Genomic DNA, 17,843 nt, shown 5'->3' on the forward strand with positions numbered 1-17,843 from the left:
CCTTCAAACTGGGTGCATCTCCTAGTGAGGTTGTGCACCTGTTGATGCTTTGGCTTCCAGGGGCGATCCCAAGTCTGTAGTTGGATTATCCAACATGTTGGATTTAATTCTTTCTCCCCTGATGCTGCAGGGGCTGAGCTCTTCAGTGTTTACAGCATTTGCTATTCTGGCTGGGAACCCATTGGGTAAACTCGGAGAATACTTTGTTTCACCGAGTGTGCATGGAATTAGCATGATTGTATCCCTGCTGGTAGAATCTCTTGCCGGGGAGTAATGTTGCTGACAATCTCCTTCCGGTGTGGAATTCTCAGGGTTTGGGAAGTTAAGAACTCCATTGCACTTGCAGTTGCTTCAAGTTCACTGCGGGCCCCTCAAAGTCCTGAAGAATAGTTCTTTGATGTGAGAGTTTGGGTCTGATCAGGGAGAGCTTCGGGATTTCTCAGATGGAGAGAAGGGTGTACTAAGATTAGTGTGCAAGGCCACACCACCACTACAGACGAAAGCCAAGGCATCAGGCCTCTTGCTTTCTCGTTTATTCCGGCTTGCTCCATCCTGCACAGTATCTCTTTGACTTTGAGCTCTAAGTGGAATGATACCCGTGGATTCCTGAGAGCCACAGTTTATAGTTTCATCAATATGTAGTCGTACCTGAGGCGGCCACAGGGAGCCAGCGCTTTGGTGCAACTCCTGGAACTCCTCTAGAGGGTGTTCACTCCCTTCCTCCTGCACTCCAAATGGGAAGCGTACTAGGTCCAGGTCTTCCAATGTGTTGCTGTGTCTGCAAGTGTGAGATATGTTTTTTCTTCTGTCATGATGCCATTGTATTGGAAGGTCGTCTTGCCCATACCTTGCACTGGAATCGGAGTATGCCCTCTGTATGCATAAATGCAAAGTTTCGTTAGTCCCAGGGCGGCCTGGGTTTCAGAAGAGTGAATTGTGCACTGCTCATCACGTTTACCGAGGTGCCTGTATCAATGAGGGCGGGAATTAGTGTGTGTGCGATGAGGATCTGGCATCGGGGCTGTCGACCCAACCCTTCCTTTGCGATCTTAGTTTGAGATCACAAAGACAACATGTCTGGGTCTATTTTCTGCTCAGTGTCTACCTACCTCACCTTTTGGTGGGTCGATCTTCCAGATCTTGAAGGTGCATGAATGTTTCTGTGCAGCACACTTTTGCAAAGCGGTTTAGCCTGCCGCATTTTGAGTACTCTGTGTCTCATGCTGGGCAGCTGCAATTATGAGGTAAGTTGTCTGCACAGTAGTCACACAGGTTTGTCACTTTGTGGGTTCATTTTATTTATTTTTGCATTTTTAAAGCGCTCACACAGCCCACGGGCATCGAGGCGCTGTTACGGCAATTGTTTAGTTGCATAATTGTTTTTTTTTGTTGGTCTTAGTTGCGTATTTATAACGCACTTAAATACCCAGCGGACCTGTGTAGCTTTGTGTCGTCTTGCTTCCAAGGCGAGCACGTTGCTGCTGAGCTATCCTCCCGGGACAATGATTCATGATTTGTCTCTTCATTTTTTACTTCTCTCCTGGCTGCTCTCTTCCTTCTTCCCAGTCTCGGACTGGCCTATTGGGCCAATAGGGCATTGCCCGAAATTGCAGACCCAACATGTTAGTGTGGGCCAGTTGTTTCTGGTGAAAATAGGGCTGTTTTTGGGCCAAAATGGGACAGTTGGTGTGTTACTTCACTGCAGCTAGTAGTTTTGAAGACAGTTGGCCCTAGGCCTTAAATGCAGCAGTATCGCTATTACCGCCACATTTAAGGGTTTGCCTAATCATGAGTGGCTGGTAAGTGGGAGTTTTACCACCAGCTTTTTTCTGGAGTTAAAAATGTCCCCTTACTGTGCCGTTTTCAGCACTATTTGCACCAGCGCAATTACCATAATAATCCCCCCAGCCCCATTGGGTCCAATGGACCCAATGGGGAATGGGAACTTACTGTTGTACCGCTACTCGTGATCCAGTGCTGATAGCGGTAACTCTATTTGCACTGGCAGTATCCGCCAAGGCTCTGATAGAGCCTATTGTCTTTAAAATGCACACATTGCAACACATTTTACCAAAAACTCCCCCTGAGTACTATTGCGTTTGTTACAGTGGGCCACTTTTTCATTGGTGCCCGAGCCAATTTTATGCACCAGACGGACCCTGCTTCTTCCATATCTGTTTTCCTGTCATGGCATGCACCTCTTGGAGCACTACATTCTGGAATGATACTTCCATCTTATCTACTTTGACTTCCATCAGGTCATGAGAGCGACCGAGTCCAAGAATTTGTTGCTGGGGAAGGCTGGACTCTCGCAGAACCTGTCTTTGTAGTTTGTTAGAATAGCATCCTTGGATGAGCTGGGCATGTACTTCGTCTGTTTCATCTACGAGGGTGCACGTGAAGCCGAGATGGTCCAGTTTTGCCTGGAAGGTATCGATGGGTTCATGCGCCGCCTGCTATGCCTGGAAGTCGAAAATTATTTTAAAAATTTCGTATGCACCTGGTGGTTGAAGTAGTCCGAAAGCAGCTTTTTCGCTAAGCCATGTGAATTGTCAATGGGCGCAGGGTTTTATAAAGACTTTATGTACACCATTCCTGCATAAAATAGCATCACTGAATGGCACGCCCAGAGTCTCAAATTCGTGTATGGGGATTGTGGTGGGGCTGGGTCTTTCCCTCAGCTCTGGGTGTGGGACCTAGAGGAACACCTTCTCCCTCTGAGTGCCCCATCACACCTTCATCACCAGATGTTGTGTCCTACCTCATCCGGTGTGTGTTCACAGGACACTGGCTACCCACCAAGGTGCTCTGCAGTATGGTCAGTCTCCCACATACCTGCCTACTCTCTGGGTTTAGCCTGGAGACTCAGGGTTTTTACACTCTTCTCCGGGTCTCTGGGGAAGAGCATGGAGCATGGAGTGGTCTGGCACTTTCGCTGGAGGAGCCCGGAAAACTTAGAAATAAAACCGCAGCTTTAAAAACATTGTATTTATGTTTGCGGTCGCTTTTGACAACACAACCGCGTGTGTTTCTGCCTGCTGTGGCTATCACTTTGGGTCTCCGGTGCTCACCGGAGACCCAAAGTGATAGCCACAGCAGGCAGAAACACACGCGGTTGTGTTGGAAAACGCTGCGGTTTTCTTTCCAAGTTTCTCAGGCTCCTCCGAGCCGGAGGAGCCATAGAAACTTGGAAAGAAAAACCGCAGCGTTTTCCAACACAACGTTGTATTTATTTTTGCGGTCGCTTCAAAAGCGACCGCAAATATAAATACATTTTTAAAGCTGCGGTTTTATTTCTAAGTTTTCCGGGCTCCTCCAGCCCGGAAAACTTAGAAACAAAACCGCAGCTAGTGCTTATTTGTTTAAAAAAAAAAAATAGCACTTACCGAGATTCAGCTGCAGCTTTCCTGCACTGGTCTCCGGTCCCCGTCCTCCGCCTACAGCACTATTGAAGGGAAAGCCACCCAGCGGTAGCCTTTGTTTACTACAGCTGGCTGGCTTTTCCTTCATTAGTGCCGCAAAAGCAAAAGCCAGCTCAGGAGGGCCTCCATTTCACAAAATGGATGCGCCCATGTGCTTGCTTTTGCGAATTTTGAGCTTGAATAGCTCAAAATTTTACATAGGAAGTTTTAAAAAGGAAAATGCTAGTATTTTTTTTTTTATGTTGCCTATCTATTTTTTAAATACAAATTTTTACTAGACCATCCCTTTAAGAAGCACCCGGCCTGCGCTTGGGTGAAGTGATTTAGAAACGGAAGCCAATAAAGCGTGGTGAAATTTTAACAGACTTACAGCAGCTGTTGGGGGAAGATTGAAATAACTGTGGCCTTGACGGCGCCCTTGCCTGCTGAGGCTCTGAGGAACAGTGGCAGTGCAACCAGTGCTCCTGTGGCCAACTCGGAGGTGGTAGCAGCAGAGGGACCCACATCCTTGGAGCCAGTGAAAGGTGTGTTCATGCAGTGTATGCAAGCATGGGGGAATAGTGGCAATGGTCAAATGTTAAGTGGTAATGTAAATGCATTTAATCAGATAGGACGGAATGCTGATGCTGTTCAGCATCAGGGGGAGAACCTGGTGTTGAGGGCCTTGGGTGCGGGTGCAGGCCTCAGCGGTGTCCAGTGTAATCCCAGCAACCAGGGGGGTTACTCAGTTACAGCAGGTCTTTGCAACACAATCAGGCCTACAAGGGCATGGGTCAGCCTTGGAAGTTCAAGGGGGGACTTTCTCATGGGAAAGCCCCGTTTGTGGGTGCAGTCTTTGGGGACAGCTGTTGCCAGCGCCGGCAACAGGTCAAATGCAGGGTGCAATCGTGGGAGATGCCACAGGGCATGGAAGAGCAATGCCAGGTTTTGCCCCCGCACAGGCAGTAGGGAACTCATTGGTTTGGCACATACCATTGGCTTATAAGGAGAGGATCTGGCAGAGTTCTTTTCCTTATTGGATATGGAGCCGGTGGGGATGGGATTGCAGGAATTAACGGAAAAAGAGATGGAGAAGAAGGATAGGGAGAGGCCCAAGGTGGGGGAAACCATCACAATTGATTGGCAACGTTTAGGATGATGGCATCGATCATGATTGAAAAATACCCGCAGGATGCCAGTGCGCTGTTTGCTTATGAGCAGTCTATATTGTATTTGACTTATGGCGGTAGCGCCTGTCTGAAATATGACAAATGTTTTAGGCTCAAAATGCAGGTCTGGCCCGCGATATCCTGTGGCGAGGTAGATGTGAGGAGGTACATAGAATAAATTGTACCTTCAAGGGAGACCGGGGACAAGGCACAAGGGGAGAAGCCTCATTTTGGGAAATTCAGAGGGTCTTATTCATACCGGGGAAGGGGGTCCTTTCGTGGGCGCACCTCCTCGAACAGTCGTCCCGGTTACCAGGGGGAGCAGGCACCTTGCTGGAAATTCACAGAGGGGTACTGTCCCTTTGGTAAAACATGTCGATTTAAGCACACAGGCGCCAGAAGTTCAGGGGACCACAGCTCTTCCACCAACGAGGGGAAACAGAGGAGTGGTGCCAAACCCAAAGAAAAGGCTAAACGTAATTAAAACCCATTTGCCCACACCGGTTCTCCTGCCTAAATTGATTCCTTTTCTTAATGTATATCACAACAGTATGGATGAAAAGTTACTCTGTGACGGTTTTAGGTGGGGGTTCAGGATTCCTTACAAGGGTGCGATGGTAAGCAGGGAAGCTGAGAATTTGAAGTCAGCATTGGGGATGCCTGAGGTTGTTGCACAAAAAGTGGCCAAAGAGATCAAACTGGGGAGGGTGGCGGGCCCATTCACCTCCCCTCCACTGGATAATGTTGTAGTGTAACCTCTGGGATTGGTACCAAAGAAGGAGATGGGTCAGTTTCGCCTAATACAGCATCTCTCCTTTCCCGAAGGGGAGTCGGTTAATGACGGCATAGCCGGAGAGATGTGCAGGATCCACTACTCATCATTTGATGATGCAGTGGAACTGGTAAGGTCATCTGGGAGAGGCACACTCATGGTGAAGGCTGACATCGAGTCGGCTTTCAGGTTACTGCCGATTCACAAGGAGAGCTAATTTATTGGGATTCAAGGTGAAAAAGGAGTACTTTTTTGACAAATGCTTGCAAATGGGCTGCACCATTTCATGTGCCTACTTTGAAAAATGTAGTACCTTTTTGGAATTTGCTCTGAAACAGAGGGCACTAGGGAGAGGGGTCCTGCAATACCTCAACGATTTTTTGTTCACCGGGAAACGGGGGTCGGGAGAGTGCGGGTTGCTCATGAGCATGTTCCAGGAATTGATGGAGGAAATGGGGGTCCCACTAGCCAGGGGTAAGACAGTTGGCCCAGTCACAAAGCTGACATTCCTGGGGATCAAGATTGACCCAGTCGCAGGAGAGTGCAGGCTGCCCAGGTACAACGTCTTGAAATTGAAGGAAACAATCAAGGAGCTGAGGGGCAAGGCTACCCTGAGGGAGCTCCAATCATTGGCAGATAACCACAACTTTGCGGGAAAGGTCATCCCGGCAGGGAAGGTGTTCGCTAGGAGTATTGAGCTCAAAACAGTGGGTTTCCAGCACGCATCACAGCATGCTCAACTGGGGGCTGAGGTAAAGGAGGACATCAGAATGTGGGATAGGTTTTTGGATAAGTTTAATCGTGTCCTGCTATGGAGGGAGGAGTGGGCCAACAGCGATAAACTCAAACTATTCACTGACTCATCAGGCTCACACAGTTTCGGGCCATTTTGGGGAGCAATTGGTGTGGCCAAGCCTGGCCAGCAGCGTGGCATCAGTAGGGGATTACCAGGGACATCACATTGCTGGGATTGTTCCCTATTGTAGTGGCTTTCAAGTTGTGGGGGGAAAAATGGAACAAGAAGGTGTTGCTCTGGTCGGACAATTTGGCAGTGGTCCAGATCATCAATCAGGGGACGTCCAGCAATTACAAGGGTATTGAAGCTACTTAGAGAGCTCACAAAAAGCTTGCTTACATTGAACACCAAAGTTACAGCACTGCATATTGCAGGGGTGAAAAACGTGGCCGCTGAATCTCTCTCTCATTTGCAGTGGGAGAAGTTTTGGGGGAACTGTCCACAAGCAAGCAAGACAATGACCACATTCAAGTGCAGTGGTGGGGCATGATTGGGGGGGGGATCTCAGTTTTTTAATAAACACTGTGCTGGCACCTTGCACAGCAAGAAGATACAAGGGGTGCTGGGAGCGGTTCTTTGCCTTCCAAGACGAAGTGTTAACTGATGGGCAGAGGGGATTGCTAGTACGCGCCTTTGTTGGATGGGGCTGGCGGTCTGGGAAAACCAGATCATGGATGGCTTATCACTTGGTGGCAATAGCCGATTATTTCAAACTAGGGGGCAAAGCCGATCCCACCAAGGAGCATTACATTGTGATGGCGATGAGGGGTTGGGTCAAGCAAGCTGAGAGGAAACCGGATGTGAGGCGGCCCATTGATATTGTGAAACTGCACAGTCTAGTTGAAATCCTGCGGGTGGTTTGCCATGACGAGTTACAGAGGGTTTTGTTCACAGCATCCTTCGCATTGGCTTTCTTTACAGCCTTTAGAGTAAGTGAGCTGGTGCCTGAAAATTGGGATGGTAGGGACTCTGGGTTTCTACAGTTGGATGATGTACAGTTGTCAGAAGGATGGGTATGCATTTATCTAAGAAGGTCCAAAACCGATCAAAAGGGGAAAGGGAGGATGGTTACACTCCATAACATCCAAGGGAGTATAGTGTGCCCTGTAGCAGGTTTGGCAACATACCTCCAGCATAGGCAGCCGGCAGGTGCAGGGTCTCCTCTTTTCTTGCACAGGGACAGGTCGGTCTTGAGCCGTTTCCAGTTCAGGAGGGTCATGCACATGGCTTTAGAGAAGATGGGTGTAACGGAAGGTGTGTTTGGGACTCACTCCTTTAGGATAGGGGCAGCCACATCAGCGGCTGAGGTAGTCCTGGGTCCGGAAGCAATCAGGAGAATAGGGGGATGGAAGTCTGGGTGTAGCGACACGGAGGAGGAGACAGTCCGTCTGGGTAGTAGGGCATTCATTTGTGTCAAGGGCCGGGTCAAGCTGGACGGCCGAGAGAGAGGAACTGACCGCCGGCGAGTACCGGATCTGGTGCCATGGGGTGCACAGAATGAGATGGGCTCAGCTGCATGGGCATATCAACACATTCTTGGGTAAGCAGCAAAGGCCGGATGTCCTGATTATACACCTAGGAGGCCAGGACTTGACAAACCTGGGGAGGGGGGCTTTAATGAGGGAGATGATGTTTTCATTACAGGAGATGTCTCGCAGCTGGGCGAAACCGAGATTTTGTGGTCAGAGATCATCACAAGGCAGGAATGGAGGGGCGCTGAGAGCTACTCAGCGGTGGAGAAGTCAAGAAGAAAAGAGAATGGCGCAATGGCGGAATTTTGCAGGGGCAGAGGTTTTCCCCAGATCAGGCATGGCTTGATTAATTTTAAATCCCCAGAATTTTATTTGAAGGATTGAGTGCATTTGTCAGCATCTGAGATCGATCTGTTTTACTGGAATGTTTGCACGAAGCTCCTGGAATTGTAAAGTTGGAAAGAGGGGAGCCATGGTGGGCGGTAACCCACCTTTGGTGTGGCAGTGTTTTGGCGACCAGTCGCAAGATACAGACTCTGAATGAGCCATGGGAAAGCCAGAAGGATCTTCACTCTTCTCGGGACCAGCGCCTCTTGGGGGCCTAAGCGGCAGGGGCGTCTGGTGGTAGCAATGAGGGCTCAGCTTCCCCCGAATAAACGGCACTCCCCCAGCCCAGGAACACCTGCAGAGGCAGGCGGGGCTCAAACAGGAAGGCTTGGGTGAGTTGGGCCTACTGTGGACTTTGTCTGGAAAAGGGGGAAGCAGGTTTTTAGAAACAGAGCAGTCGCTGCACCTTCGGAATATTTTCAAAAAGATGTTTGCAGTATTTTGAATTTATTATGTTGTGAAAATAAATCTGCTGCCTTTTTATGCCAAAAAGAAGTCATGTCTCATTCTGCACCTTACTGCGTCCGAAAGGAAAGGGGCAAAGAGAATGAGCAAGTGTGATGGTACAAAGATGGACAAATGCCCAAGTTATCAATATGATAACTGAGCATTACAGTCTGAACCACGAGCAGAAGCAGTTCTTTGTTTTTCTTTTGTCTCGTTTTTTCCCTCCCACCCTCTCACTCCGAACCGGGTAGGCTGGTGAAGGCAGATGTAGCCCCCGGGTGGGGGAATGAAAGACAGGATCCCTGGTGCGTAAATCCGTGCCGGGATCCTGAAAATGAAAAAAAGAAAAACGGATCCCCGGGGATCAGGAACTAAATACAAACTAGAGTAGGGGACTCTCATGCGTGCGCACGCAAGGGTCCCTTTACTCTGAAATAACAAAAAAAAACATTGCAGGCACGAACGGAGCGCCGGATATAATGTAAAAACCTTGCTAAAGGATTAGAGGTGCTCCGCAACGATACACTGCCACAGATCTGCCCTCTATGCTGGCGCTCCCCTTGTATGCTGCCACCTCAGATGGTTACTGATCCCTGGGCACCTTTGATGACTGGCGTTCCTCATAGGTGGGGTGCACCCTAAATGTGTTATTAGCCCACCTGGGGGCTTAATTTAAAAATGAGGGCCACCTCCTTTCAGGTGGCCCACCGGAACTCCCTGGGCCACACCTGACAGACGTGGTCCAGATGGAGTGACTAGGGTGGGGACCCCCACATTGACTCTGAGTGCTGGACTGCATCTGGGCTGCACCTGACATACGCAGCCCAGCCCAGCCCATATAAAGACTTTGGGGCCCACACACTATTGCTGTTGTAGCTGCTGCCTGACACTGCCTACTGTCAGCCCTACAAAGACTTTGGGGGTCCCCCGCACTGTTATTGCTGTTGCTGCCTGCCGCCTACTGCCACAAGAGCCATCATAGAAGAGCAAAGGAGGAAAGGAGAACCCGAGAGCAGCAGCAAGGACCTTGAGACAACCCTCGCGAGGTTGTCTTGCAAGTAAGGTCATTGAATACAGTGTTCTGAATACAGTGCACTGTATAGACTCTTTTTATGTTTGTGTTTCATTATTCAGTAACGCATCTGCTTAGGAGAACTTAAGCTGTATATAGTGTCTTGTGTTCTGCCCTTTTTGTAAAAAACGTACAAAATCCTGCTGGTGTACCGGAAATATATACAAGTAAGCTTTTAACAACTAAAAAGAACTGTACACCAGCATTCCTTTTGTCCACCTTTGCTTTTGTGCTCCAGTTATTCTAACTTTGTGTTTTCTCCTTAGGGTTATTTGGGGAACCTGCCTGCCCTAACCTCTTGATCTTCCCTACCCTTACCATCTTCCTAGCGAGGTACACCAGGGTGATCCTGAACCTAGGAGAGCGGGGTTTGGAGACCGGGAAGAGGCAGGTCAGGTTGTAAGTGAAGGTTTATGCTGTATATTGTGTGCCCACCTACACCTGTCTCTCAATAAGGTGCGTTGGAAAATCACCCCGCTACATTTTTTGGAGGCACTGCTGAGATCACCTTTGGTGTGCCTATACCCTCCCTATTCTACCTATTATCCCAATACCTACCTTTTTCCCTTCCTGCATTAGTGTGTAGTTTGCTAGCGTACGATTCAGTTTTTTTGCAATCAGTTTTTTGTGTGCAAGTTTTGGATAAGGACTTGCAGGTCTCAAGTTGAGGGTACTCAAAGGGGTGCAAAACATTGAGTGTCTTCTCTGAATTTATGAATTAACACCAACACATGGGCTCGAACCTCAGTCTAAGTTTGCAGGGAGGACACTTCACCACTGCACTATATAACCTGATGAAAAATAACAAACAACTAAAGGTGATATGTCCCATTTCGGTACTGCATGTTCCAGGGAAAACATTGGTATTAGTTCTTGGAGTTTAAAAGATGCACACCTTTAAAGTTTTAAATAACACTGTTAGAAGAAAATATCCTCTCTTGGTTTTGTGTGAGTTGATTTTATGAAAGGCAAATGCCATTTGTCCTAGGCAATTTGGGTGGTTATGCAAAACCAATTCAATGAATTGTGCATATTTCACCTTGATATGCTAATTTCTCACAACGCTGCATCCAATTGCATTTGTTAATGAGCCCCCCCCCACTTCTTTATTTAGGACTTGACCTTTGGGGATTTGTAAATAGTATTATAATCACTGTGTTTGTATTTTACCGGATTTGCCACCTTATCTGTCAGACAGGTACCATCCTCATGGATCGGCTTCACGTAGGCAGCTGGGCTGAGGGTGAGGGGATTAAGCCCGATCATTGCTTTATCATAGGTGACGCCCCTTGGAGCACACCTCTACATCAGGTGCTCAGGTTGACAGAGTGCCTAGAGTCCCTCACTGGCAGGTTAAATGCCTGGGTAAAGCCCCTGGCCTAGCAGGAACCAGTATCCTGGTCTGCTATGGTCCTAAGGAAGTCGATCCTGAGACATTGCCCCTTACAATCCATGGGGGGACGCAATAGTGCCCTATCCTCTCTAGGCATTGAACACATCGTCAGGGTTGCAGGCTAGTGAACCAGTCACACCACATGTGCTTAGCCCAAATCCTGCCTTGCCCAGTGCTGCGCCCCTTCATCCTTCTGCACCCCGTGTAAATGCATCATGGCTGAGCTCGTAGGCACCCCTATCTTACCAGGGCCTAGAGCGCGTGCCAGCGCTACACCAGAAGATAGAGGCACTCAACTGATCGCTTCCTACAAAGCGGATGCTTTCAAGGACATGTTACACAAAGCCATCGGGACAACATCAGAGTATGGCCCCTACGTCCGCCTGAAACCCTTCTCGGGAGAGAAACCAACCCGAGGGGTGAAGAGGATACACGAATGGAGAGCTACAGACTGGGAGAAGAGGCATTGCATCATTGAGAGTCAGCACAATCCTGCATGGAGAGTCATCCAGGCACTTCCTGCCACGCATCCAGACCCCACAGCTAAGGACATCCTGAACACGTTGGATGGAGTGTTTGGAGCCATCAAGCAGGGTGCAGAGCTGATGGTGAAGTACTGATGCCACCCACCACCAACAGGGTGAACGTCAATCCGAATATCTGGCCAGGACCAAGCCGATTCTTCAATGGCTTTGCAACAGGCCGTACGTGGAACCCAATTGCTGCCACTGTTTCTTCTGCAGCTACGACTCAGAGAACAGACCCAGAGGCCACCACCCTTTGATGAACTGGTCCGAGAGGTGCATACTCTGGAGGGCGAGATGGAGGACAAAGTGTACAGTTTACTGACTCAACTGGTGTCTTCATATGCTGCCCCGGACTATGATCTGAGACATCAAGTGGAGGCGCCAAACCATCCAGGTGATGCAGCTACAGAGGGTGCAGGCCAACCCACCACCTGTAATGACATCCACCAGAGCACGGAAGAGGCTCTATACCCCCATCCCGAGAGAGAGAACAACAGCTCTTCTGGCACGCTCAAGAGCCGCAGCACCCCCAATGTGAACCAATGGAGTACCGCACCGCTATGGCGTTGGCAGTTCTGCCATAGTTGTGGACAGGAGGGCCACACCTTCCTATGTGCACAAATGCACTGGATTACAACCAAGTCACTGCAAGGTTCCAGGCCTTGAATAGTCCAAAGCACACAATGGTGGGAAATGGCAGTGAGGATCAGGAAGCAGAGCACCTGAATCCTCAATATTACTACACTCCAAGCGAGTAGAGGTGTCAACTAACAAGTCTGCATCACCAGACGGTCCAAAGGCTGCAGTGACACCACTGGTGGGCAAGCCATTGTGGAACCAGCATCCACCCAGACCGGCTAGTTCATCCAAGAGGAAGATCACCTGTAGTCAAACTACCAGTAAGCGCAGCACCCAAACATCCTGGGCAATACCTGATGGGCTCATAGGACCACCAGCCACGGTGACAATTGCCATCGTTGGTCGACAGGCACGAGCACTTCTGGATAGTGGCTCACAGCTGATCATCATTTATGAGCTGTTCTACAGAAAACACCTGGCACATATCCCTTTAGAGCCCTTGGCTGGGCTGAACCTATTTGGCGTGGGGAACAACCCTTGCAAATATCTGGGGTACATCCAGGCCAGACTGCAGTTTCCACCTGATGTAGCTGCAGTCAGCGCTCATATTGCCACACTGGGTCTGTGTTACGCTCACCTGGCTCCCACAGGGGCATAGATCTGAACTGGACAGCTGCGGTCTCCACCAAAGTGACGCGTAGTGCCGAGATGACGGACTGGACTGGCCCACCTAGCTTCGTTTGCTTGGCCCGTAGGAGTATTCTTCTGCAAATGGAGAAAGGGAATTAACCACCCGTGGAATTGAGCGTAAACCCCCCACCACCGCTGTTCTCCCCACTGATCACCTTTAATGTCCCCTCTTATAGTCTCACCGGATGGTTTGGAAAGATGAGCTCTCCATCCTGCATTGAGCGCAGGGGCACGTAGATAACCAGTTGCTTCACTGGTTCGAAGGAATTGGTGAGTTCCAGAACAATATTGACTCTGAGATTTCCGGCAAGACTCCGTAAGTATATAGTTCGTAAGAGTTCAATTGTCTGACTTTCACTCTTGTCCGATTCCTTGCAGGTTGCAGCTTGACCCTAGCGAAGAGTTCCTCGTGGCAACCGGTAACATTCAGGTAAGGATTTGTATTATCCAACACAGTCTGATAAAATAATGTCAGTATGTAACCTGTTGCTTTCTCCCTTATTCAGGTGCTGAGAGAAAGTATGAAGTCTCGGGGGAATAAGGCCACCGGCGGTAAAATTAGGTAAGTCTATTGTGGTGAAGAGGTTTCCCCTTGTTTGTCCCTTTGTTTCACCTTGCTGTCCTTTTGTTCCCCTTAGGGGCCGGGGTACGGCGAAGATGCGGTGGAGGCTGCGCCGACCCGTGAAGAGGAATAGTACCCCCGGTGGTAAAATCAGGTAAGTCTATGGGGGTAACTAATATTGCCTCTGTTTATTCCCTTGGCTCACCTTGCTGTTCTTGTGTTTCCCTTAGGTGCCAGAGTGCGACGGGAACATGCAGAAGGATGCAGTGGATAGTGAGGATGCTGCGAAGGCCGGTGAGTTCAGTCGGCGCTGCAGCAGGCGAGGCGAGGCGATGCGCATAAAATAACTTCTTTCTTCCAGCTCGAAGGCGCAGTGGATCGGGAATTTAGGTAAGGGTCAAAGGTATTGCTCTTGTTCTAACCTTTTCTCCTTCTTTCTCCCTTTTTCTAGGAGCTCCAGACTCGAGGCGGGCGTGGCAGTAGACTGGATGCAGACTTACAGGCACAGTGAGCGTTACGCTGCTGGATGCAGAATAACGCGAAGCATGTGCTGCTCTTCGGGCGTGGTTTAAATAGCCTCCAAAGTAGTCCCAGGTAAGTATTCCTCCCCGACCCCACCCGAGTAAAAAATAGTCTGAAGGTAAAGTAGTCCCTTCCAAGCCTCTTTTGGCTTGGAGCTCTTGAAGCATGGTCTGCATCAGGTAAGTTTGCAGCATGGTCTGCATCAGGTAAGTTTTAATCTATGAGCCTGGCGCCTATGGCACCAGGACTGACTCTCCATATGAGCCTGGCACTATAGATGCCAGGACTGCACCCAAATGGCCCCTAGCAGGGGTTGTTGGGCTTGCTTGGAATAACTTGATGCCTGCTTCCGGGGCTGCTGGACTTGATCTGGATCCCCGGGGGTAGGCATCATGACAGCCTGGTCTGCAGCAGTCGGAGGGAATATCCTGCAACACCAGTGGTAATTGGAACCAATTCCTCTATGGTTGACGCACTGGCGGCATTATGTCGGGAGAGGGCTGGACCACGATATGCCAGCACGTTTGCTCCACCTCATGAACAATGGCGATGTTCACGCCACCCGGTTTTGGCAGATCACGATCCCGGTACATGCCACTGTGATGGTTCCTGGCATAGTGTGATTCAGTGGGGAGCAACGACCAAGAAGTCTGGTGATGGATGCACCAGAATGTGGCGAGCTCCCAGGGGGTTACTGGTACAGTGGACACTGGTGACAATGGATGGAACAGACCTGAAGACCATCAAAGTACTGGTCATTAATGTGACCAATAGGACCATCTGTGTACCAGGATTCATCATTGTTAGGCAGAATCCTGTGCAGTGCCCTTAGGGACCACTACACACAATTAAGACTACAGGTGGCAATACAAGTTTTACCTTTGGTACAAGCCCGTACTACTATGTCAGAGTGGTAGCAGTGGCGGAGCAGCCAGGCTTATCTCAAGAGTATATGAGCAGTAGCAGAGATTACACAAAGGGACCACAATCACTGTGACTCAAGCAAACACTGACTCAAGGTTTCAGGTAGAAAAATATAAGTACATTTATTTTTAAACCATTCGTATAACACAACACTTCTATTAAACTTCAATAAAAACCACACGTTAAATATACTACAACTAACCAATTCACTTTGTACAGTAAGTCTCAAGGTAAGTACCCTGTGTTTGAATGAACCGGTGTTACGAACGAAACACGTTACCGCGAATACTATTGTGATCACTTTTTGACAGTTCGGTCTACTAAATAAATGCATATCCGGGACATGAAATGCTACCGGGGCAAAAACACACTTAGCACCTGAGATACCTAGAGGGAGTTGGAGGTAAAAATCACAGGCAATATTTTGGTTAGGCAGGCAGAATCAAGAAACACTCAGAGACAGGAGTTCAAAAGTCAAAGGGCTGGAGCCAGGGTCGAAAGACACGGGGCCTGTTGCCGAACATCACACAGTCAGACAGTTTACGATTCCACGTAGCCAAAAGTACTTCAATATTATCAATGTTTGGAAGCAAAAGTTATAAGAAGGAGGGAAGACAAGGGCAAGCCTTGGAAAATGAAGAAAAGGGATTCACCCAGTTTCCTCAAGCAGAACACAGTATCTTGTTCCAATGGTGCAGCTGGTGCCCTGGCAGTTGTTCCTGTTGGTTTCCCGCAGACCCATGATTACTGGAGCTCCGTTGTGAAGGAGGATGTTTGAAGGGGGTCTGCACCACACAGGGATGAAGCCGGCAGCAGCGACAAGGAATAAAAGGTGCGCTCCTTAAAAACAGGAGAGGCTCTTCAGGTGGCTATCCAGACCACTACAGCAGCGTATCCGAAAAACCCCCATTCACACAGCCTGGCTATCAATCCCCCAGCAGGGGGGTTTTGCAGCCCGGACAGCTACCCTGGCCAATCATGACAAAGTGCGACTTGGGTTTCCTAGGATACCCTGTGCAGGGGGTGACTACACCCCTCCCTCACATTCAGCCCACCTAGACACCCAGGTGCCTTGAGGAGGGCTTCTGAGCAGAAGCCTGCCAAAAGACAGTGAACAAAGAAGGCGAACCTAGTTTGCCGCGCAAAGTAAAACACAAGAAGGACTTTAGCAAAAAAAAATGGCGAATAAACCCAACCGTAGCCAAAAGAAAGACGATTTGGTCAAGCAGGTTTATGTTCGAGGCTAATATAATAGCCAAGAACAGTACCACGTTTATCTAATATAATTGCGGTAGAAAAGTTAGGGTAGATACCACTGCCACCAGCCAAGTCTAAATGTTAAAAGAGCGAAACAATGCTCTAGGAGGTACACATAAAAAGGGATACGGATTAACCCTTTCCAGTACTCCATGGAAGATGGGTTGTACTGGATCTGTGGTAGATTGATTAAGTAAAGTTAATGGTAACGTTACTCTTTTCTGGGGGACGGTAGTCGCCTCAGAAATGGAGTCGAGATAAGTCTCAAAGACAACCCTGTGCCACGGCACTGAAGGTGCTGTGTGACACACAAAAGAAGGGGGCTACTGAAGTGGTGTACTCCAGAGTCCACAATCACAAAAAGAGATAGAAACACATAGCAAAACAAAGGTAAGAGTGGGGGAAAAGCTCTCACTCTTATCAAGTGGAAAAAATAAACTCCAGAATCCAGCAAAGCTGCTGGGGGACTCACTAGGTGAGGGAAATTAGCCATAAATGAGAATTCTCCCTAACAACCATCATTGCACAGTTCCACCTGACTGCATATGTAGCCCCAGCGAGTGTCACCACCAGCTCATTTGAGACAGCATTGGATCTGAAGACCATGGACTTTGGAAACTCTGATATCTCAGAGAGGGACAAGGAATATCTGAGGGAGCAGCTCGCCCTGCGCGCTGAGGTATTCTCCACAAGCCCCTGGCACATTGACAAGGCCCATGGAGTGGAACATCACATACGGGTGTCTGATGTCACTCCCTTTAGGGAGCAGTTGCAACGCTTTGCTTCAGGAGACTTGGAGGATGTACGCCGCCATCTGGATGATCTTCTGCAGGCAGAGATTATCCAGGAGTCCAGGAGACCCTACACTTCTCCCATTGTTGTCGCCCAGAAGAAAAATGGAGATGTCCGGATGTGCATTGACTACCGTAGACTCAACACCTGCACTATTCCGGACCAGTTCAGCATGCCACAGGGTGGATGAGGCACCCGATTGCCTGACTGGGAGTAAGTGGTTTTCGGTCCTAGACTTGTGGAGTGGCTACTACCAGAGCCCAATGCATCTGGCAGATTGTGAGAAAACAGCTTTCACCTCTCCCTTGGAATTTTAAGAGTTTGTCAGGATGCCAGAGGGGATTTCCAGTGTGCCAGCGACTTTCCTACACCTTATGGACAAGACCGTCAGTGACATAAACCTCCTGGAGGTACTGGTGTGTCTAGATGACATCATTGTGTTCAAAAGAACTGTGGCGAACACAACAGGAGGCTCATGAAGGAGCTGGATCGCCTAACTTCATTTCTCTGTTGTGTGCTTAACAGTATTGTGTGAAATCACTGTGTACTAAACCCAAGTTACATTTCATTTGTCGAAGTGTCTTGTGAAAAATTTCCCCTTTAAAAAAAAAAGATTCTTTGATTCAATGATTGTGAAATGTGTTTGTTTTGTTAAGCTGACTCCAGCGGTTTAATAATTGTGTACATGGGAAAATATAAGATAACTATTCATTCTCTCTAGTTGTGTGCGAATAAAAGTGTCAAGCAGCGTTACAAATAAACAATGTAAGCCCATTAGTATGTTTAAAGAGTAAAGAAGGGGTAAACAATCTACCACAGATAGATGGATGTTTAGCATCTTCCACACTTGAGACTGGTCCCCCGTTAACAAAAAACCAGTTTGTTGGAAGATCACCCTGCTACACATAGCTATCAGAGGCTGGGGACCAGTGACCGGGGGGCCATAGAGCCTTTTAGTTGTTCCTTTATTTCCAGTGATTGGTCTCCATGAGCGTCTCCGGGATTGTATGTCCAGAGAGTTTTCACTATAGCCTGGGCCACCCATTGGCCATCTTTTGGCCATGTGTAAAAGATTTCATCC

The sequence above is a fragment of the Ambystoma mexicanum genome, chromosome 5q (assembly GCF_040938575.1).
Source record: "Ambystoma mexicanum isolate Mex_15411 chromosome 5q, UKY_AmexF1_1, whole genome shotgun sequence".
Taxonomy (NCBI): domain Eukaryota; kingdom Metazoa; phylum Chordata; class Amphibia; order Caudata; family Ambystomatidae; genus Ambystoma; species Ambystoma mexicanum.